The sequence below is a fragment of the Felis catus genome, chromosome F2 (assembly GCF_018350175.1).
Source record: "Felis catus isolate Fca126 chromosome F2, F.catus_Fca126_mat1.0, whole genome shotgun sequence".
NCBI classification, from domain to species: Eukaryota; Metazoa; Chordata; class Mammalia; order Carnivora; family Felidae; genus Felis; species Felis catus.
Genome location: NC_058385.1, coordinates 37425522 through 37447222, shown reverse-complemented (window position 1 = coordinate 37447222; position 21701 = coordinate 37425522). Strand labels below are relative to the sequence as shown.

The window sequence follows — 21701 nt, the reverse complement described above, 5'->3', positions numbered from 1 at the left end:
CCTTTTCAAGAAGCAAGAGTAGCTGACAAGAGTTGCTGTTACTGGTGTATATCCTTCAAAGAGCTGTTTAAAGCAGTCTTCTAGATGGATATTTTATTTCATTTTTCTAAGTCTGGGTGTTAGTCTACATTATTCTTATTTTTGCAACAGCCATGGGCTACATTGAGAATCTTATGAAAGCTACAGATCACCCCAGAAAAATGCATATGTTCACAGAGACCTTGAAATTCTTTAAGAACCCCAGGACAGGATGGCACATGAGGTTCCTTCCAGCTATGAGTTTCAGTAAGATGCTCTGAGATGCTTTTAAGAAAAGAACTCTGGGGCGCCTGGGTGGCGCAGTCGGTTAAGCGTCTGACTTCAGCCAGGTCGCGATCTCACGGTCCGTGAGTTCGAGCCCCGCGTCAGGCTCTGGGCTGATGGCTCAGAGCCTGGAGCCTGTTTCCGATTCTGTGTTTCCCTCTCTCTGCCCCTCCCCCGTTCATGCTCTGTCTCTCTCTGTCCCAAAAATAAATAAACGTTGAAAAAAAATTAAAAAAAAAAAAGAACGCTGTATTCTGAGCATCACGCTATTTTCTCCAGTTTTCTCTGACTTCTGGCATCAGGCTGGAATCCCTAAGCTGTCATTCTTCCTGCTCTATGTATCATCTAGACACTGAAAGTCCACAACTGAAACAGCGGAACATACTGCAGGAAAAGGGTGGGCAAAAATAAACTCTTGTTAAAGGAAATATAGATCTTTACTGTTCCTGCAAACATCAAACCTAATTCTCTGATGTTCCAAGCCTCAAGGCCTGCTCTTAGGAAAGCAGGGAACCATGGCCACACCCACACTCCATATGTCCTTCATCAGAAATCAGTCAGAACTGCCACACTGAACAAACACTTTAGCACTACACAGAGAGCCATTAGGCCCTTGCTAAATCAGCTTAGCCAAGCACATTAAGGTTGATTTGGCTAAAGTGTTTTTTCAGTTATGGTTTAGCTTGAGCTCAACTGGCCTTAGCAATTGAGTACAGAGAATCAAAGTCTGAGAACAAGTACAACTAGCAGACGTTCTGCCTAAATCTTATGTCTCCTCTAGTTCTAGTGCTACCTAAGCTTCCTCAAGCTGGTGTTCCCAAGAACCCATTGTCATTGCCACCTTAAAAAAACAAACAAACAAACAAACAAACAAAAAAACCCTGCAAATTTTAACTTCTCCATCTTCAGAATATCTCCACCTACCATTATTCATAAACTAGCTCATGTTTGAATACATTTTATGAGGCCTTCAGAGAAGCATTATAGTATTGTAGCAAAGAGCCTATACTCAGAAATCAGACTGCATAGTTTCAAATCCCAGTGGTGTCACTAGCTGTGTGACTTAGAACCAGTTGCTTGATTTCCTTGTACTTCAGTTTCCTCATATGGAAGACAGAGGAAGTAATAATTCTCATTTCATAGAGTTGTAGAGATTAAATGAGATAAAGGGCATAAAGTTCCTAAACATGTGCCTGGCACATAGGAAGGGCTCCCCGTAGTAGTGTCAGCCATTAATATTTCAAACACATTATTTCATTTGATCCCCATAACTGTACTGGTGGAGAGAGCAGGGCAGAGTTAACTACACTCATACTGGAAACAGATGCATAGAAGTTGAGTGACTGGCCAATGTCACACAGAGAGTGTTAGGTGCTATTTCCTTTATACCCACAGCTCATAAACTTTGCTGGGTCATAGACCCTCTGAAAATTTTATGAAAGCTGTTCCTCTCCCCCACCCACTAAAAACACGTACCTAAAAACCACCCAAATTTTTGCTTATAATGTCGAGGGCTCAAGGATTACATGAAGCCCATCTATGACCCCTCCATGGATCCTAATTTCAGAATTCCCTTTTATTTTCTAAGAATTCTTTTTAAAAATGTTTTCTACAGATTTCAAAACTCCTTTCTGTCAGTGATTCTTAGACAATACAGGAGTTTGATTACTTAAAATGCAGCTTGAATTATTAATCCCCTGACTTTCCTCCTTCTACATGTAAGTCAACGAGTTCATTCCATCTCGGTTTGGATCGTTCATACCCATTACCTCAGTCTCTGGGTCATTTCCCATTTGTTTCCTGATTGCCTTCTGCTTCTTTAAACAAAAGTGAAGGTAATGACTACCAGCTGCATTTCTACTCCAACCTCCTCTCGTATGCCAAAATTAGATAAAACTGGCCTGGCCAAAAATAGCAGGAATTCAAGCAACTATCAACCTTTCTGAAGCTCTATCAGTCCTTTTTTTTTTTAAATGAATTTATTGGAAGATTAGAGACTGTATTACATATGAATTCATTTTACACAAATCTTTAGGATTTTGTTGGTTCTCTTAGGACCACCATTTTGCTTTCTAAAACATCTTTGGGGCGAGTCAGTTCGTATCACCATTAGATTTAGACTATATCTTTTTTGCTGTTTCTTCAGATGCACATGGGAGTAGAGGATGGGGAGAAATAATGTATTCACCAGGAATTTGACAAGATAATCTTACTTATCTTAGTTACACATGTTAATGAGTCATCCTCTTGGAAGATAGGGAGATATGTGCATTTGCACAGCTGATGTCAGCTGAATTTTATTCAACCTCCGAACACAGAAATAGTAAAAGTCCAATTCTGGAGTAATTGGCACTCATCCATAGATGACCCATAATGACAATTCCTTAAAAACAAAAGTATAATTACTGAGCCAGAGCAACATAAGCTTTGCCTGGAAATCCAAACTTCCTAGGAAGGAAAACATAAATTGTCAAACTATGAAAAAAAAAATTGGTATTAGGACAGTTAATTTTCAGTCTCAATTAAGACTGTTTTATTTTGGAAACATTGCCCTGGAATTCTAAAAACTGGAATAGACAATACCTCCTGATTTATCTATTCTAAAAAAAAAAAATTTAAGTTATACCTCATAAGCTAAAATAACACCAACCTTTCTATGAATTTATGAGCTATGGAGTGATAACTCCATGAAAAATAAAAAGAATTTTTCAAGCTGCTGTAAAACAAATAAGTACATTATTAGCTCCACTGTCATGCAAAATATATATATATATATATATATATATATATATATATATATATATATGAGCCTTTTGAATGATGCAAGTTGTTCTCAAGAGAGAATAGAAAAAGTTTAGCAGGGAGAACACAGTTTCCAGAGGTGCCAAACTATGCTTTTGCCTTGTTTCTTCCCTTTATGAATTAAAACGAGGTCTACACTGAAGACAGCAGGTAGCATGGAACTCATCTGGGAGCATAAGCACCTTGCAGGCATTTCCAGTAGGTTCTACAATATGCTGCAATCCCCACAAGGGTTACCATGTGGCCAAAGAATCATTGTTTCAACAGTTACTGAGCACCTGGTGTCAGATATTGTCCTAGTCAGAAAGAACATAAAGATACATACAGCATCTCTCCAGTCATCATAGAGACATAAATAATTACAGGAAGCATAATAATGCTGTAAGATACCAGCTGCTAAGGCATCCATTGCCTAGCACTATAAACCATATTAAACCAGCAGAGTGCCCAAAGACCAGTGTATATGTCAACCAGAACCCCTACACAAGGGGCAATCCCAGCCTCTATCCCCACCCATTTATGGGTGATCATCCAGATCCTTTGAGGATATGGTTCTAAGAAGTCAGTACCATTCTAAAGCCAGGGCCTAAAATATTGGACATGGAGAACCTCAAAATTAAATCCAGCATTACCTTTATAACCTTGTGAATGAGTAAATGTAGTCCATAGTTAGAGAGCATCTTGTCTTTTTCAAAACTCTTTTAGAAATGATTATTCTTTTACCATTTGTGATGTTAGAAGACATTCTTATTCTCATTACATTATGTATTACCTGCAATACACCACTTATTACATAATAGCTTTATATATCTTACTTACCAAATTATATATTGATATATACCAAATACAATGCCGATATATAAAGCACATAGTCATTATATAAAAACAATAGTGTGTTATAAATCAATATCACATGTTTACATTTTAATTGTTTAGCACTGGCTTATCCCATTAGAATTAAACTCCTGAGGGTTTATCTGCTTTAGAGGCTGTATTACATATGAATTCATTTTACACAAATCTTTAGGATTTTGCTGGTTCTCTTAGGACAACCATTTTGCTCTCTAAAACATCTTTGGGGCAAGTCAGTTGGTATCACCATTAGATTTAGATTATATCTTTTTGCTTTTTCTTTAGTTGCACATGGGAGTAGAGGGTGGGGAGAAATAATGTATTCACCAGTAATTTGACAAGATAAACTCCTGAGGATTTATCTGCTTTATATATTTTTACATGCCCATGCTTAATGAGAACAGGGATAACAGTAGAAGAGTTATCCCTGTAGAGATCAGTAGAGGCCACACAGTTGGCCTCTACTACACATATGTCAAACAAATGTTTAATGAATTTTACTTTTGAGAAAACAAGAGCTAAGTGACCTAAACATGGTAAACTGGTTAGTATATGGAAGACACAAGATATAATAAGTCTCCTGGCTCCTTCAAGCTTTTACCAGGTTTTCTCACAAGAACTTAGTGAGGAAATAGTTGGAAGACTTTTTTCTTCCTCCCCACTGTCTTCCCATACTCTCTTCTCTCCACTAAACCTACCCTCAAAACACAAATGGATCCATTGATGACAAAAGGCCTATGGATGCCACTCTGAGAAACAGCACCAACGAAGGGCTTGATTTAACAATTGACAAGGCCAGGCTTGTGATTCTCATGCTGCCTCCCTCTTTGCTGTCAGGAGCTGGTAGGATATGCCTTTGATTAAATCCTATCTTTGTTTTTTAAACAAATTTTTTTTAAAGCTTTCCATTTGACTTTGGAATACTCTGGTAAAAAATATCAGAAGCAGAGCCAGACAGAAATATCTAAAACCCTCTGCAATAACATTGGCATTATTTTAATAAAAGAACTTCCCTTTATTCTGAAAGTATACAATAGCCAGCTCACAGTGCTTTTTAAAAATATGGGCTATGTGATGAAAGCATGTGCCAATACCAACTATAACCTCAGTAAACAGAACTATTCAGGGATTTACACAGCATAAGAAAAATAGGGAAGATCCTCCTTCCCCCAGGTATCATCTACATGGTCCCTGCTACATTGCTTGAAATGCTCATATTAACTAAGCCTTGGATTTAGGCACTGAAGATTCTGTTTATAGGCCAAAGATCTTTTGTGAGAGGGTCATCAAAAAGTATAATAAGTAAAAGAAACTTTGGGTCAAATTAAAGTTTCAGAAAAGTTAATAGCCATGAGAAATACTCTCAAAGAATGGGATACAAAATAAGGAAGGTTAGAAGGAGGAAGAAATTACAAACCATCTCTTTTCCTTTGTCTGTTCCCAGCCCCACTGTCCTGGTGTAAGCTCTCATCATCTTTTATCTTGATTATTAATTAGCCCTCTGGCTCTAGTCTCTTCAAATTTCCAAACTTCCTATTCATCCCCAGACTACCAACATAGTGATGAATGTAAAACATAAATCTGATTGAGTCATTCCCATACTTAAAAATTTATTTGTAGTTCCCCATCTCTAAAGTTGAAATCCACGCTACTTAGCATGTAAACAGAATGGCTAGTTTCTTGCCTCCCTTTCAAATCACATCTACTCTCCCACAAGTACCCAGATATTTTGTTAATCATTTCAATTAAAGGGAAATAAATATAAATGTAATTTTTTTTTTGGCATGAGGAAACTGAAGCTTTCAGTGGTTAAGTAACTTGCCCAAGTTGGTGGTAGATGGTAGTGCTAAACCTCAAACTCAGGTCTGCTTAAAAACAAAATACAGACTATTAACAACCATGACACAATGATTGCTAAAGACAAATACATTAAGAATTTAAACTCAATATAGCTGCACTCTAGGTTCTGGAAATGAAGTACAATTCAAACTCGTCACTTGCCTTCATAGTTCTCAAAGTTTGGCTGAAAGGAGTATTTCTGAAATTGTGATATTCATGATGTAAGGAATAATATCTTTTTAATACACAATCATATATCAAGTGCTGACCCCACTTAATGGTTCATTGTAGATAGTATTTGTGGAGTGAATAAGTGGAAGATCAATTCCCTGAAAAATCTACAGTCTACCCTCTAGATTCTTAAAATATACCAAGTTAAGCAATACTGGAAGACTACTAGGTACCTAGATAATATATCAGATCCTCTGAGAATTGCTAATATGCAATTATGGAGTGGGAGGATTCCATTGGTCTGGGAAAGGACACTCTTAGGAGTTGTTGAAGATACTCCATTGCATTCTACTGTGCTCTCTCATTTTAGAATTCTTGGGAGAAATGGCTCTCTAGAATAACTTTGCTTTGCCTGAGAAACTATTGCACCCTAATTTTGGTTCTATAAATCATGGCGCCACTATTCTTTTCCCCTTCTCCCATTATCTGCCTAAAGGCTTGGAGTCAAATATCTGATCTACCGTAGGCAAAAGCACGGCAGTTCCTGGCACATAATTTATGCAATAGCCTAAATCTTGACTTCTCTTTACAACTCTACCGTTGTTTACAAGTTGTCTAGTTTCTCTCAACTACATTCCTTTACAAATTGTGCCACTTATTCATTATTCAACAAATCTTGAATAAGACCACTTATCTGCCTTACTGCTTCAACCCTTATTGAGTTTATTATTTTATTCTTATTTTTTGTTCATTTATTCATCATTCAACACATAACTGTGGCTCACATATCCTGTCCAGAACTGTTCTCAGTTCTAGGAATAATACAGAAGTGAACCAAACCAAACCAAAACAAACAAAAACAAACCCTAAATAGTGAAATCCAGGGTTATATTCTAGTTGGGGAGGAAGATGACAAATAAGGTAAATAACGAAAATATTGAGTATGCTAGGTAGTGATCATTGTGAAGAAGAAAAGTTATCCTAAAAGCAGGGGCTAGGAAGCTGCAGGGGTTGCAAGGGTTAGGAACAAGAATATTATGACAAGAAAGACTCATTAAGAAAGTGGAATTTGATTAAAGATTTGAAGCAGGTGAGACAGTGATCCATGAGGCTATCGATAAATAAAAATTCAGGGAACTAATGGGGGCCAGAGCATGCAAAACCTTGAAGATTATTTTTTAAATGTTTGTTGCTATTCTGAAGGGAATGGAAAACCACTGAAAATTTTTGAGCTGAAAATTGATGTGTTCTAACTCATGTTTTAACAGGATCATTCTGGTTTCAGTTGCAAGCAAAGTGACCTGTTAGAAGTAATTGCATAATCCAGGCAGGTGGTCATGGTGGCTTGGACCAGGAAGGCAGAAGTGAAAGTGAAGTCACTAGATTCTGAGCATGTTATCAAGGTACAGCCTATATTATATTGAATGTTTGATGTCAGACAAAGAGAGGAATCCAGAGTGATGCCAATGTTTTTGGTGTCAAAGCTGCAAAAAAGAAATTGCCATTGACTGAGGTGGGAAATACTGTGAAAGAAGTAGATTGTGAGGGGTTGGCAATAGCAGTTCAATTTTGTTCATACTCAGCTTGAACATTTATTATGTATCCAAGTGAAGATGTCAAGTAGGCAATTGAATATACTTCAGAGGAGAGGTCTGGGTTGGATTTATGAGAGAGAATGGAAGAAGTGGATTTGGAAACAATGAGTACAGATAACATTTTTGAGGAGTTTTGCTGAAAAAGGAAGTGATAATAGCTGGAGGGAAAAGACATGTTTTTAAAATTACAGAAATAAAAGCAAGTTTTCTCCTTTAGAAAGGAGAAAATTGGTTTCCAGCAAGAAAGCATGGAATCTAGTGAAGAAGTATAAGTTATGGCTATTGCTCAGAGCAGAGACGGATCAGAGAGTAACCCAGGAGAAAAGGCGGAGCACTTGGGGCTGGTGCAAGTGGGAGGATTAGACAGTGTGGAGAATTTGTAGAAGTTCTCTTCCATCTGCCTCTCTTTTCTCAACAAAATGGGAAGCAAGGTCATGAGTTACGCATGAGAATGAGCAAAGCAATTTGGGATTTTGAGAAGACTGGAGAAGGTATGAAATGATTGAAATAGAGGGAGAATGAATGGACCAGAGAAACACAGTACACTTGCCAAGTAGCATTGTGTTCACTTGATCTTAGTGACCACACGTGCAAGGTGTGTATTTCCTCCAGTAGTCTTCCACTGTACAGACTCAGATGCAGAAGAGAGGGTGGGATTCAACCGAGCTTAGGAATTCACCAAGGGAGATGAGGGACAATGACAAGATGGTAAAAGAAATGGACTGAAGAAGGTACCAATCAAAGGACTACTGGCATTTCAAAGATGCCATATTTCCTGCATCTCTGACAATCCTCTTAAATAAATGTTTGGGGTTTTTTCCCGAAGTGGGACTAGCACAGAAAATTAATTAAACTAACATTCATGGTACCAGCCTCCTATGTGCAGGTAGGAGTTCCTCAGGTGTTCCTTTATCAACCCTTGGATATTGCTCAAATGGAATGTGTCACATTCTGTTTGCTGAGATGTTTATTCCACTAGATTTTGAAATGCTTGAGGGTACCCATTGTCAATTTTTCTTTATAATACTATAGCTAGAACAATGCTAGGACATGGATTATCTTTAGTTACTATATTATGTATATTTATGGATGGATGAATAAAAATCTATGTTTGCATATAATACAGTGGTAACCATGATAGCTCTGCTAGGTACAACCTGGCTTTACCACTTATTAATTATGAGTGTTTGACAAGGTAACATCACCATGCCCCAGTGAATACATTACAAAATTGGCAAAATTTGTACAAAATTAAAAATTTACAAAATTTACAAAATTAAATTACTATTAATAATAGTTGTTGCAAGGATAAAATGAGCTTAATATATGCAAAACCTTTAGGAAAGCTGCCAACCCATAAGTGCTCAATAAATATTAACTTAAGGGGTGTCTGGGTGGCTCATTTGGTTGAGCGCATGACTCTTGATTTCGGCTCAGGTTGTGATCTCATGGGTCGTGGAATGGAGTCATGCATCAGGCTCTGGATTGACAGTACAAAGCCTGCTTGGAATTTTCTCTCTCCCTCTCCCCCTGCTTGTGTGCTTGCTCTCTCTCTCTCTCTCAAAATAAATAAACATTAAAAAAATAAAAAATAATAAATGTTAACTCTTTGGATAGTTGGTATATTCTTCCCCCTTCCCTCTTTTTAAAAGTTTATTTACATTGAGAGAGAGAGAGAGAGAGAGCACACGAATGTGCAAATGGGGGAGAGACAGAGAGAGAGAGAGAGAGAGAGAGAGAGAGAGAGAGAGAGGAAATCCCAAGCAATCTCCATATGGATGTGGGGCTCGATCTTATGAATCGTGAGATCATGACCTGAGCTGAAATCAAGAATCGGACATTTAAACAACTTAACCATGCAGGCAGGTGCCCCATCCCTCTTTCTTAATCTGTGGAGATTTTATTCCTCCTCTTAGCCACATAGAACCTAGTTGATATCAATAGAGTTATATATACCCATTATGAATGATTTTAGAGTGGTGTGTGTCTATGTGTGTGTGTGTGTGTGTGTGTGTGTGTGTGTGTGTGTGTGTGTTTATCCAATCAAACTATGGAGACTCCTGTAAAGCATGAATTGCGCTTTATTCAGTGTTGGATTTCCTGGGTCTAGGATAGTTTTGTCATGTAGAATGGACTCAACGTATTTGTTGAATTAAATTGAACAAGACGAGGTGAAGTGGTATCTTTGGTGGAGAATTAGGCTACTAAAAGGGAGTAACAAAGGCCCTGAGTGTCACAGGTGGGGGAAACCATGGAAAAATAATCACTACAGAAAGAGAAATAGAAAAGCAGGAAATTACAACTTTTCCTACCCTCCAATTTGGCTTGGCATGGACTGGAGCTCTTCCTTTCATCCCCTTGGTAACCGCCCTGCTTTTCAAAACCTGGCCATTTATAACAGAATTTTTGCTAGCTGTCAAGTTGAATCAAAATAAATACTCACCTAGATGGAAGGGGTGACATTACAATGATTTACCAATAACATGTTAAAATTCCTTTCCAGCCAGAGGGTGTTTGAGGGTAAATAACATTGACAGAGTAAGAAACATCTTAACTCTACATCTTTTTCTCTCTTCCTATTGCCTTCTTTCCCACAAAATACCATCATTCCAAGTAAAATGCCACCCACTCCCATTTTTGTTCTGTCAAAGGTGGTTTGTTACAAATACACTGAAGAAGGCTCTTTTCATTCCAAATCTGAGGAAGTCCCTTTGAACAAAGATGCTTTAAAAAAACCATTAAATGTAATAGCCATGTTAATAAAGGCAAGAATTTTAGAAAAAAGAATTATGACACTTCAGAGACAGTTATTCAAAATGAGGGGGAAGATGTAGATGCCTAGAAAAGTTTCCACTAACCATGCAAGTGAATAATGCAGGGGGAAACATTGGTATACTAGGATTAATGTTGGCTTATCACTGAAATGATAGCTGCCACCAGAAATTTTCCTTCCCAAGTTACTTTCATGGTGCCAGGCCTTGGTCCAAATCTCCCCTGAAGATTTACAGTGACAAAAACTGCTGTCATTTTCTGCTATTCTCAGGAGAAAATACTAGAAGTGCATACTCAGATGTCCTCACTTTATCCACATGGTAAGATTTCTCAGACATTCACACGGAAAGAGAGGAAAGTCAGCCTTTGTTGTGAATATTATAAGACATCTGAGATTTATCGAGTGGTGTGCAGTTAAAACTGTTCTCTGGAAACAAACCAACCCTGATTTGTAGTATTGCCAATTTCCTTGGTGTAAATACTCCCACTACGGCCAAGCTACCAACGAGAGGTCACTAAATGTAAAGCTGGACACCAGCATCAGCTACTCCAGCACACCACAGATTCTCATCTATAAACTACTTGCCTCTCTCTCCAGAATTAGAGCTGAAATGGATATTACATGTTATCTAATCTAAACCCTCACCCAACCAGGGTTTTCTTTGAGACAGAACAGGTCCTTCAAAAAAGGTGACTTTGCAAGTACCAGAAAGGGCATGGAGTGCCCCATCAGAAGAGAGATCACTTCATGTGGCTGTCATTACTTCACTGCACATTCAGCTGCACACACACTAGCTATAGGAGTGAAACAAGTTTCTGAGGAGTAGATGCATTCTCTCTGGGTTTGCTGCTACCTCCTTTATGCTCGTTGACCACACTGCCAAATGCAGAGCTGTCGCTCCGCTGGTCTATCACCATGAGAAAGAGGGAGTGTCTAAAAAAGAAAATAATTTCCTTACACTTCTTGATAATTCTGCCTAGAACGGAGATCATATAAAATTGACCGGTAGAGTAGGGTCAAGGGGAATTCAACAAATGAGGTCCTTACACACCATATTTCTTAGTAGGATTGTATTTCTTAGTAGGATTTTCCTGCCACAAGCAAGCATCACGCTGCTTTTAAAATCATGTTCCCAATGCTTGCCACTTCATGGTTTCCCGGGCAAAGATTAACTAATATTATCTCAATTGTGACAAGCTTTCTATTTGTGGCTGCAAACAGATGGACCCAGTTCTGTGTGTGCTTCCATTGCATCCATTCTGCTCCGAAATGCTTTTAATTGTGGGGAAAAAATTCTGAGCAGGGCTCGTCCAAGGGTCTGTATCTCCAACCTGCCTCATTTATACCCAATAAGTAAATTCTATCATGTATTATCAGCCATGTCTCTGGGAATTTAAGAAATCGTGTTTCTTTCCATTCTTCCATTTTCCTGACTCTGGATAAATACATAAAAATCTGTTTCAGTTAACGTTCTATGCCCTAATAAAAAGCATATGGCAAGCCCTAAGGTCAGGTTGTTAAATTTGTTCAGAAAATGAAGCCAATTTTTAGAATTCCAGAACATGCATGAAAGTATAGTGCATCCTCCATTCATAAGATAATTTTTAATGCTTATCATTTCTTTGAAAGTGATTCTATTTCTAATGAGAAATGTTCACAGAAGACAGTGAGGTGAGCATCTTTTCTCTGTCTTAAGACAGCTATAGCATGAGCACACAAAAATAAGCGGGGTTTTTTTGTTGTTGTTTTTCAATTCTCTCAGCTCCTATTAGAACCCCTTGCTAGCTTTCTGTGTGGCACTTTATCAGTTTTAATAAACATTTCATTTAGTTGTGAGTTTGCACATTTCACTTTCCCCTTCTTAAATGCCTACTCCATGAGGGCACAGACAGTATCAGTCTCCAGACTGTCATATCCTCAGTGCCCAGCACCAGGCCTGGCATCTTATGGATGCCCAATCAATATGTCAATATTAGTACAATCCATCTGTGGGGACAGGGCGCCTGCTCAGTTCCTCCATTTCTTCTTTACTACTTTTTCTGCATCACAGTAATACCTCTATAGATGGCTAACTGCAATGTGAGACAGATGGTGAAGAATCCAGACTTAGAACACTATCCTCCAACACCAGCAAATGGATGGACCCTGCTGCACATCCTACTGGGGAATCCTACTGCCCACAGAAGCAGCCAACATCAGGGAGGTTCAAGGCAGGGAGGCAAAGGATAGAAACATCTGGACGAGAATATATAGCTAAGAGCTCCAGGAAGGCATGGAGCATCTGGAAACTGAGGTTCTGGAAACTGAGCAGTTCCCAAGATTCTGACGCAGACACAGGAGCAAGGTAGGGATCTAGTTATTGAAATTGTGGAAGATGGTGGGGCTCAGGAGTAGAAAAGAAACCCAGATATTATAATTGGTGAGCAAAGTCAGGGCCAGATTGGGCATGATAAGATGCTGATTTCAAGAGCATGTAACTGCAACTCTTTATATTCCTATTTCTTCAAGGATGAACCTGTGCCTGGAGTGAGGCTTGACTTGTGTGTGGAAGTCAAGTGGTCCCATTAGTAAAGTGTGAAGCACAGTAGCTTATTACAACACAAGATGCCTATTAAATATCCCAAATGCCCAGCTCTATTAAAGGATCAGAATATGCGTGGGTAGGTGTGTGCATGCCTACACACACATACACACACATTTTCCTCCAGAACACTACAATGACTTCCTCACATCAGTTTGGCCCTAGTGTTCTGGAAGAAATTCTCTTGTGATCAGCCCCACTTTACGGAAAGGACAGTGAAGCCACGTGAAAGCTCAGACAATACTAACTATGTGGATACAAGAACTTAGGTCCCCTTATTATCTGGCTCAGTGTTCTCTTCAAAAGATGCTATTTCCCTTTAATAATATGGACAATGAATCAACTTTATTTTTTTAACGTTTATTTATTTTTGAGAGAGACAGAGTGTGAGCAGAGAGACACACGCAGAATCCAAAGCAGGATCCAGGCTCTGAGCTGTCAGCACAGAGCTTGACGTGGGGCTCGAACTCATGGACCACAAGATCGTGACCTGAGCTGAAGTTGGATGCTTAATTAAGCCACTCAGGCGCCCCTGAATCAATGTTTTTGAGATAATATTGTATTCAGTGTTACCCCCCAAGAGGCTACCAGAAACATATTGTTCCTGTGCAATCAAATTTGTCAGTGCAGTCCCTAACACGGTGCCTCTCATGACCAGTTACCGACTGCCCCCAAACTGAGCTCTGAAACTTGTAGAGGTGTTTATGTCTCCAGGAACTCATAAAGTAGAACTGTACAAATATTCCTGCTGACTATGCAGCAGGGACTCTGGAAAATAATTACCTGTAATAGCCCTGTCCAGACACACTATATTCTCCAGTTAAAAGGCAAACTCTCTGACAAATACAATGCATAAGTGCCAAGAAACGGGCACACATGTACGTACACACTCAAGGTGGCAGAACACTGCTACTTTCTAGGGGTTTGATTTCACAGTTCCTTGATTCACCAGAAATCTTTGACAAATACCTTTTTCCTTGTTTCAATATCAACTTGTGCATATGAGGGTGGGGATGGCTATTTCTCCTCCTTTCTCACTGAATTTTTTGTTTGAGGAATAGACCCTTGCCTTAGCCGATGAAGAGGCTTTGGCATTAGTCATAACCACTGCTCCATCAGGATTTTCAGCTTTAAGCAGTGATATACCCTTTATATTAAGAGCTTTATACTTTACAAAGAAATTTCTTGGACACAATTTCACTTACCCTTCACGGTAATCCTGTGAGAAAGGTATCATCCCCATTTCAAACATGAGGTTTGTCATGTACTGGCCACTCTTCAAAGCACTGGGCTTACAAAGAGGAATAAGACTGAAAAGCCCGAAAGAAGTTTGCATTCTAATGGAGGGGGAAAAAAAGATGACAAATGCAAATAAGTAAATGGGATGCACTCGGGTAGTATAAGGGCCACAAAGAGAATAACTGGGGGCAGAGTGTGCGGGGAGCGTTCTTGGAGGTGGTGATGACTGACGTGAGATTTACATGGGGAGAAAGAGGCAACCATACAAAGATCAGGTAAGGTGCATTCCAAGAAGAAACAGCAAATCCAAAGTCCTGAGACAGGAATGATCTTGACAGGTCTGAGAAATAGATTGGAGGCCAGTGTGGCTGGGATATAGTGAATGGGGAGAGGAGAGGGAAGTAAGAGGAGAAATTAAATCAAAGAGGTAGGCAGGGGCCAAACCAAGTGGGGCCTTGCAGCCCTGGCAAGGAATCGGATTTAGTCTAGCTGCAATGAGAAGCCTTTAGAAGATTTTAACCATATGGGTGACATGAAAATAATAAATTACCACATTTAAAAGCTCCTGCAACAGGGCTAGGTTGCCCACATTCACATGCTGCTTCTGTCAGTTATTAGCAATAAATCCTTGGACAAGTTTCTTATCTTCCCTCTGCCTCAACTTCCTCATCTGTAAAATGGAGACCGTTGTAATACCCATCTCAAAGTGTTTAAAGGAACAAATACATGTAAACAGCTCAGAACAGGACCTAGTAAATAGTAAGTTCTCAATAAATGTTAGCCACCATTACCATACTTAGAGAAATCATGCTGATGGCTCTTTGGAGGATGGACTATAATGAGCAAGTGTGGACAGAGAAGCCAGTTAGGAGAGTGTTGTGACAGTCTAGGTAACACATAACAGAAGATTAGATATGGTTGTAACAGTAGAGAAGTAGTTGAATTCTGGATCCACTTTGAATGTTTGCTAACAGGACTCACCAACAGAGTAAAAGTGGTGTGAGGGAGAACCCATGTGATTGTTGTTTTTTCTGAGAACAATGTGAATTGTGGTGCCCTAAAGCCTGTGAACAAAGCAAGATCAGGAAACCAGGGGTTCTGCTGGTTGGAAATGTTTATTAGATAACCAAATATAAATAAACACACAAGTCTAAACCCAGGAGAGAGGCATATATACGGGATTTCTAAGCTGTGGGATTAGTTGGAAACTAAAAAGAGAATGTCAACAGCACAAAGAAGAGCATCAAAGACTGAGTGCTGAGAATCTCCAGGATTTAGAGGCACGATCTAGAGGGAGGAATTAAAAAGGAACACTGAGAAGGTGGGGCAAGCAAGATAGCAAGAAGTCCAGAAGCATGTCACGGAAGCCCAAAGAATAAATCATTGCAAACACTAGAGAACATCTAACTATGTCAAATACATCTGAGAGATTAGGGAAATATAGGCAGAGATGTGAACTTGACATTGACTAAGTATACATCATTGGTGACCTCAACTCTGCAAAAAACGTCAGGCTCAGTGAAGTTGGAAAAGTGGGAATTGATTTAACAGAGCAAGGGAAGTAGAGGAATAAGAAAGTGGACTATGACAGATTTTAGGAAGTGGTGATTATTGGTGTTGGTCTAGGATGTGATAGCTAAAGGATACTGTTGTTAAAGCTGAGAAGAGCCAGCTGAAAGATGGGCAACTAAGACTTAGGCAGAAGAAATTGCTTCTCTGAGGAAGTAAGCTCACCAATGCAGCAGTGGCAGCTTTCACTAGGAATCCTGTGTTCTTTACAGGCCGGTGCCACAACCCAAATTATCAGCCAGAATGGAGGGGGCATGTTACCACATGACATGCTGAGGGTATAACCTTTTTTTGATCATGTTCCAACTATGGAATACAACTTGGATGCTAGTTAAAACGCATCCTTTTATCATGAGAAAATGGAAAGAAGCATTTCAAAGGAAGAAAAAGCTAAATATCCAAAAGCTGAATTGCCTCATTGCCTATAATCAGGAAAATAGAATTGAAACGCAAGGGAAAATCACTCAGCATTGTGGGATACTAGAAGGGACCTTCAAAGAGCAGCTGATTCACCCACAAAAACTAGAAAGTCATCCTCCACTTGTTCAAAGGGGAAAACACATATGCTGTGCTTAAAGAATTATAGGACAGAAAACATATTATAAAAGGAACAAAGACAGTGTGTTCAAACTTCTTTTTGATTTGAAATGGGAAGTAAAAGTTTCCAGAAAGTTTAATTTGGGTACTAGTGATACCCTTTTGCTAAGCAGTTGCAGCATAATGTTAATCAAAGTAAGCTTATGTTTCACTTTTGGAAAAGGAATTGTTTTGTCTTTAATTCCTAAAACACATTTACTGTAATACCCTTGTAATTGGTTTTAAGTCATCTATATTTCCAGCTCCTTTCTTTAAATGTGTAGTGGTGAAATAAGTATTCTCAACATTTTCTTGTTAGAATATTTTTGAAAAGTAAATTATGTAAATGGAATTTTATAATCTGAAGAATTAAAAAGCACCAAAGACAGGACTGTGAAGCCTATGCCATAATTGGTTTTGCAGCTCTCGTAATTGCTTACAAGTGATTCCCAAGAACACCCCCAAAGATGTCTGAGTTTCATTTTAGTTCAAGAACATTTTCCTTAAAAGTTGTCCCTCTTGGAATGAAGACATTAAAAATTGTAAGTATGTAGGAGTGTTGAGGGAGAGGAAGGGTCACAGCCTTTCATGATGGATGACCAAATGCAGACTTGGAGTGAAACCCACAAACCAGGGCTGACCTAATTGAAGCTGGTTTTTCATCTGTTTCTAGCCGCCTTCTAGAATACTTTCCTTTTCCACCTTCATGAAAACTGATGGCAGACTAGAACCACTTTGCTTGTCAGATTGCAAGCTCTTTGAGGACAAGATCTGTTTTATTAAATCACCCATGGAAATGCACAGTATCTGGAGAAAACTAAATATTCTATAAATATTTTTATAATAAAAGTCTGAATAAATTCTTAAAGTTGTGGCATATAATATACATGTCTCTCTAACTGCTTCTTGTTAAGAGTTTCTGGTATCTATAAACTGGAAAATAAAATTTTAAATGTTAGATGGTCTGTATAGGCTTACCTAAAGACTTAGAGGCACCTGGGTGGCTCAGTCAGTTAAGCATCTGACCTTCGGCTCAGGTCACCATCTCACAGTTTGTGGGTTCAACCCCCATGATGGACTCTGTTGCTGACAACTCAGAGCCTGGAACCTGCTTTGGATTCTGTTTCTCCCTCTCTCTCTTGTACTCTGTCCCTCCCCCACTTGTATTCTGTCTCTCTCTCTCTCAAAAATAAATAAATGTTAAAAAAAAATTTTTTTTAATGAAAAGACTTGTAGAAACACTTTAACTTGTTAGGGTGTTGAAGTTTTAAAATTAAAGAAAAATGTAATCTTATTTTATAAATGAATCAACATTGAGCTTGTTGCTCCAAAAAGATATTGTTAGTGGAGACTGTTAGCTGTCTACCAAAATCTGCTCTCCCCAATATGCTTATATTTTCCAATCTCCATGGAAGTTGAGTATGGCCATGGAAGTTGAGTTGGCCCTTAAGTTCTCTCTGTTGGAATGAGAGAGGAATAATGTGTCACTTTTAGACCTGGCCCACAAAAAAATCTCAAAGAAGTATGACTTCCAGTTCCTTCCTGCACTCCACTCCAGCTGTCAGGGAGAGTGACATCCTGAGCAGCACAAGCTGATGATCCCACCAGCACATTCACCTTGGGTCCCTGAATGCTCATGTGGAGCAGTGTCCTCTGCTAATTTAGAACATTCACTTGGGGGACACCTGGGTGGCTCTGTCAGTTACACGTCCAACTTTGGCTGAGGTCATGATCTCCCAGTTTGTGAGTTCAAGCCCCGCGTGGGACTCTGTGCTGACAGCTCAGAGCCTGGAGCCTGTTTCAGATCCTGTGTCTCCCTCTCTCTCTGCCCCTCCCCCACTCACTCTCTGTCTCTCAAAAACAAATAGACATTTAAAAAAATTTTTTTTAAAAAGAACAACCACTTGGAACTGTAATGTAAGGGAAAAATAAATTTGTGTTTGAGCCACCGTATCTTGAGTCAATTTATAACAACAATTTAGCCTATCCTACTTAATACAAGTAGCATTTATGGAGTGCCTACTCCCTACTAGGCAGTGTGTTAGGGAAGGAACTTTCTAAGACATGATTAAATAGAATATTTTCAATCTAGTATTCATTGAGCCCTAAAGGGTCAGGCATTGCTAAGCATTTCATGTTTAAGACCTCATTTATCCTCACAATAGCCCTATGAAATAGGTACCATTTTTCACATTTTAGAGATGAAGAAACTGATGCTGGGACAAGTTTAAAAAAATTGTCCGAAGGTCACAGCTAATAAGCATTGGAACAGGAACCAAACATAAGTTACACAAAGTCCATGGGACTAACCAGCAGGCAATGCTGCCTTGGCCAGGTGCTTTACCTGTACTATACAAGGGACACATCCAAATGCAATAGATACACCAAGAACAATGTCAAAAAAAGTATCTTGTTCAGAAGACTGATTAGCGTGACTTCTAATAGGTATGTTTTACCATGACTGAAATGATTATGCTCTGTGTGCCTAGCTTCAACGGTACACTTTCATACTCACATGAATTCTCTGAAGACCCATCAAGACAGGCCCTGTGTCCTACAGTGTGCACATCAGTGTACTGGATGAAGGAGTTGGGGCTACAGAAAGGTCAACGGTACCAATTCTGACCCAGAGCGTCAACAACACACAACAAGTGCCAACAGGAAACAAAATGGGTAGTTTGCTTTGAAAGACCTCCAGTGGTAAGTGATTTAGAGACTAAATAACCTGTAACATATGTCAGCATTTAGCTTTTTCAAAATTGACCTCTACCGTGGAAGGTATTTTCGGAAGAGTAATTCCCTCAGTAAATATTGCGTTTTTTGATACTCTTTAGAGAATGATACGAGTATAAATCACCAGACACAAGGACACTGAATAGGGCAGTAACAGTGGTCTGCATTGGAGCATCCTTGTATAATGCTCTTAGAATGTAGGTTATTAAGGGGGCACCTGGGTGGCTCAGTCAGTTAAGCGTAGGACTGTTTTGGCTCAGGTCACGATCTCGCAGTTTGTGGATTTGAGCCCCGCATCTGGCTCTCCACTGTCAGTGCAGAGCCTCCTTCAGATCCTCTGTCCCTCTCACTGTGCCCCTCCCTGCTCCCCCTCTCCCTAACTCACACACTGGTGAAATCTCTCAAGATAAATAAACTTAAACAAATAAAAAGAATGTAGATTACTAAGAATAGTATTTGAATTTGCTGGACTTGGCAAAATCAAGGCCCTCATCAGTGGATACACCTATACATTGACACACCTATAATGAAATCCTTTCAACCACTCTCCAGTTACAACCGAGACTGAGATTTGCCTATTTTTAATCAAGGCAGCTGTTGGTGTTGCTACAAACGTTATTACCATCATCGAAGCACATAATATAAGTGGATTTCAAATAACAGAGTGCCTTTGAAATTTGAATTCTTATAGCTGGATTTATATTTGCTTGGCTTAATAAGATCCTGCCTTTTGTAGCGTCAGCTTTGGGCTCAGACTTGTCCTTTGAACACAGGCTTCTGCTGAGTCTCTTGCTCCCTAAAGAAAAAGGGCTACACGGCTAACTTTCCTAGGAGGAGTTTTTGGCCAGCCAAGTGTCATCTCTGAGTGGACCCTGTAAAATAGAATATTATCCTGCTATGGCCTTCTTCACCTTCACCTTCACATTTTTTATGGCCGTACATGATCCCCTACAAGCCATACAGAAACTCAGTCCCCAAAGAAACAGACAAGAAAGGCAGAGGATTTTGCCATTGTTTCTTGAGAGCCCCCCAGCCAAGCTTCTCCCTTCCTACTTCCTGAGGAATTGTTGAGAGCTTTTAGATTCCAGAACATTCATTGAACAACGGTTTTTAATGGGTAGTGTTTTTATGCCTTAACAGATATGTAGCTACTCTCCACTTCATCTCTTACATCTCTTACATATCTGATTTTATTTCAATGTGAGAAGTTGATCTAGGTGAGCTCTGCCTTCTTGTACGAAGCACAGTGTGTTTTTGGCTCATGTGTCAGTCCTCAGGGAAGCAAAGGCCAAGACAGAATTTAAATCGCAAGAAATATATGGAGGGTAATGCCCATGAAAGATAAAGAGGAAACAAAGACATGTTTCAGACCCGCAATACAGGCCTGACACCTGTGAAGAGAGAAGGGAAAAGAAGGATGAGTAGGTAGGAAAAGCCTCACCCTGTAGTGTGGCTCTAAAGAGCCTCAGACAGGGGCACCTGGGTGGCTCAGTCAGTTAAGTGTCTGACTTCGGCCCAGGTCATGATCTCGCAGTTCGTGAATTCCAGCCCCAGGTAGGGCTCCGTGCTGATAGCCCAGAGCCTGGAGCCTGCTTTGGATTCTGTCTCTCTCTCCCTTTCTCTGCTCCCCCCCTCCACTTGCACTCTGTCTCTCTCTCAAAAATAAATAAACATTAAAAAATAAATAAAGAGCCTCAGACAGCACAATGGGACGCCAGAGTTGTCTGTGGGAGCGTCCTACACTGGGCAGAAACGGTCAGACCCTGCTACCCCACCAAGCCTGCTCATTTCATCTCAAGAAGAACATGCACCCAGCTCAAACACAGCCGATCACAAAGACCGAAGGCTGAAGACTTACCGGCTGCCTGCGCTCCTCAAGGCAGGTTCTCTCGTAAGAAAAGAAGTGGGCGGTGTGCCTCCGGGATGGCCTCATTGGGGGGTCAAATTGGGGTATGAGTTTAAATGTTTTATTTGGGAGAGGATCCCAGGAAACTTCAGTCAGGATGTGGGAAAGTAAAGTCAGGGAAGGGAGCAGACCAAGAAAGTGTGACTTACCGTGTTAGTTTTCTATTGCTGTCGTAACAAACTTAGTAGCTTCTTCAGCATGAGTTTAGTATCTCCCAGTTTCCACGGGTCAGGAGTCCTGGCACGGCAGGGCTGAGCTGCTTCCCTGCTGAGGGTCACGTAGGACTGAAACAGGTGCTGGCAGTTCCGAGTTTTTATCTAGAGGCTCTGAGGGGGCCTCTCGTTCCAGGCTTACGTGAGTTGGTGGCAGAACCCAGTTTCATGTGGTTGCAGGTCCCATTTTGCTGGCTGGAAGCTGGTGGCCACCCTTAGCTCCCGAGGCCTTTATCTGGTCCTTAAGTCTCAGAGCCAGCAATGATGCATCTACTCCTTCACAAACTTCAAGTCTTGCTGACTTTTTCTGCTAGATCTCTTCTGCTTCCAGCTGGAGAAAATTCTCTCCTTATAGGGTACCTGTGATTCAATTGGACCCACCTAGATAATCTGGGATCATCTCCATATGATCTAGAACCTTACTTACATCTGCAAAGTCTCTTCCTACGGCAATTTCACAGGTGCCAGGGATCAGGATGTGGCCATCTTGGGGAACATCCTTCTACCTGCTACAATTATTAAACAGATTGCCACTGTAGGCACCTGAGAC

General features: G+C 39.9%; 1 long non-coding RNA gene across 3 annotated transcripts in view; it reads right to left on the bottom strand.

Moving 5' to 3' along the window:
* Positions 1 to 21694, bottom strand: part of LOC123383093 — a 237081-nt gene extending 215387 nt beyond the window's left edge. Inside the window, exon 1 of one of the 3 annotated variants that reach the window (XR_006592454.1) lies at positions 21089 to 21694. This is a non-coding gene — a long non-coding RNA (uncharacterized LOC123383093). The remainder of the gene's footprint in view (positions 1 to 21088) is intronic. The other 2 variants (XR_006592455.1, XR_006592453.1) reach the window with 2 other exon arrangements.
* Between the last annotated feature and the right edge of the window lie 7 nt (positions 21695 to 21701).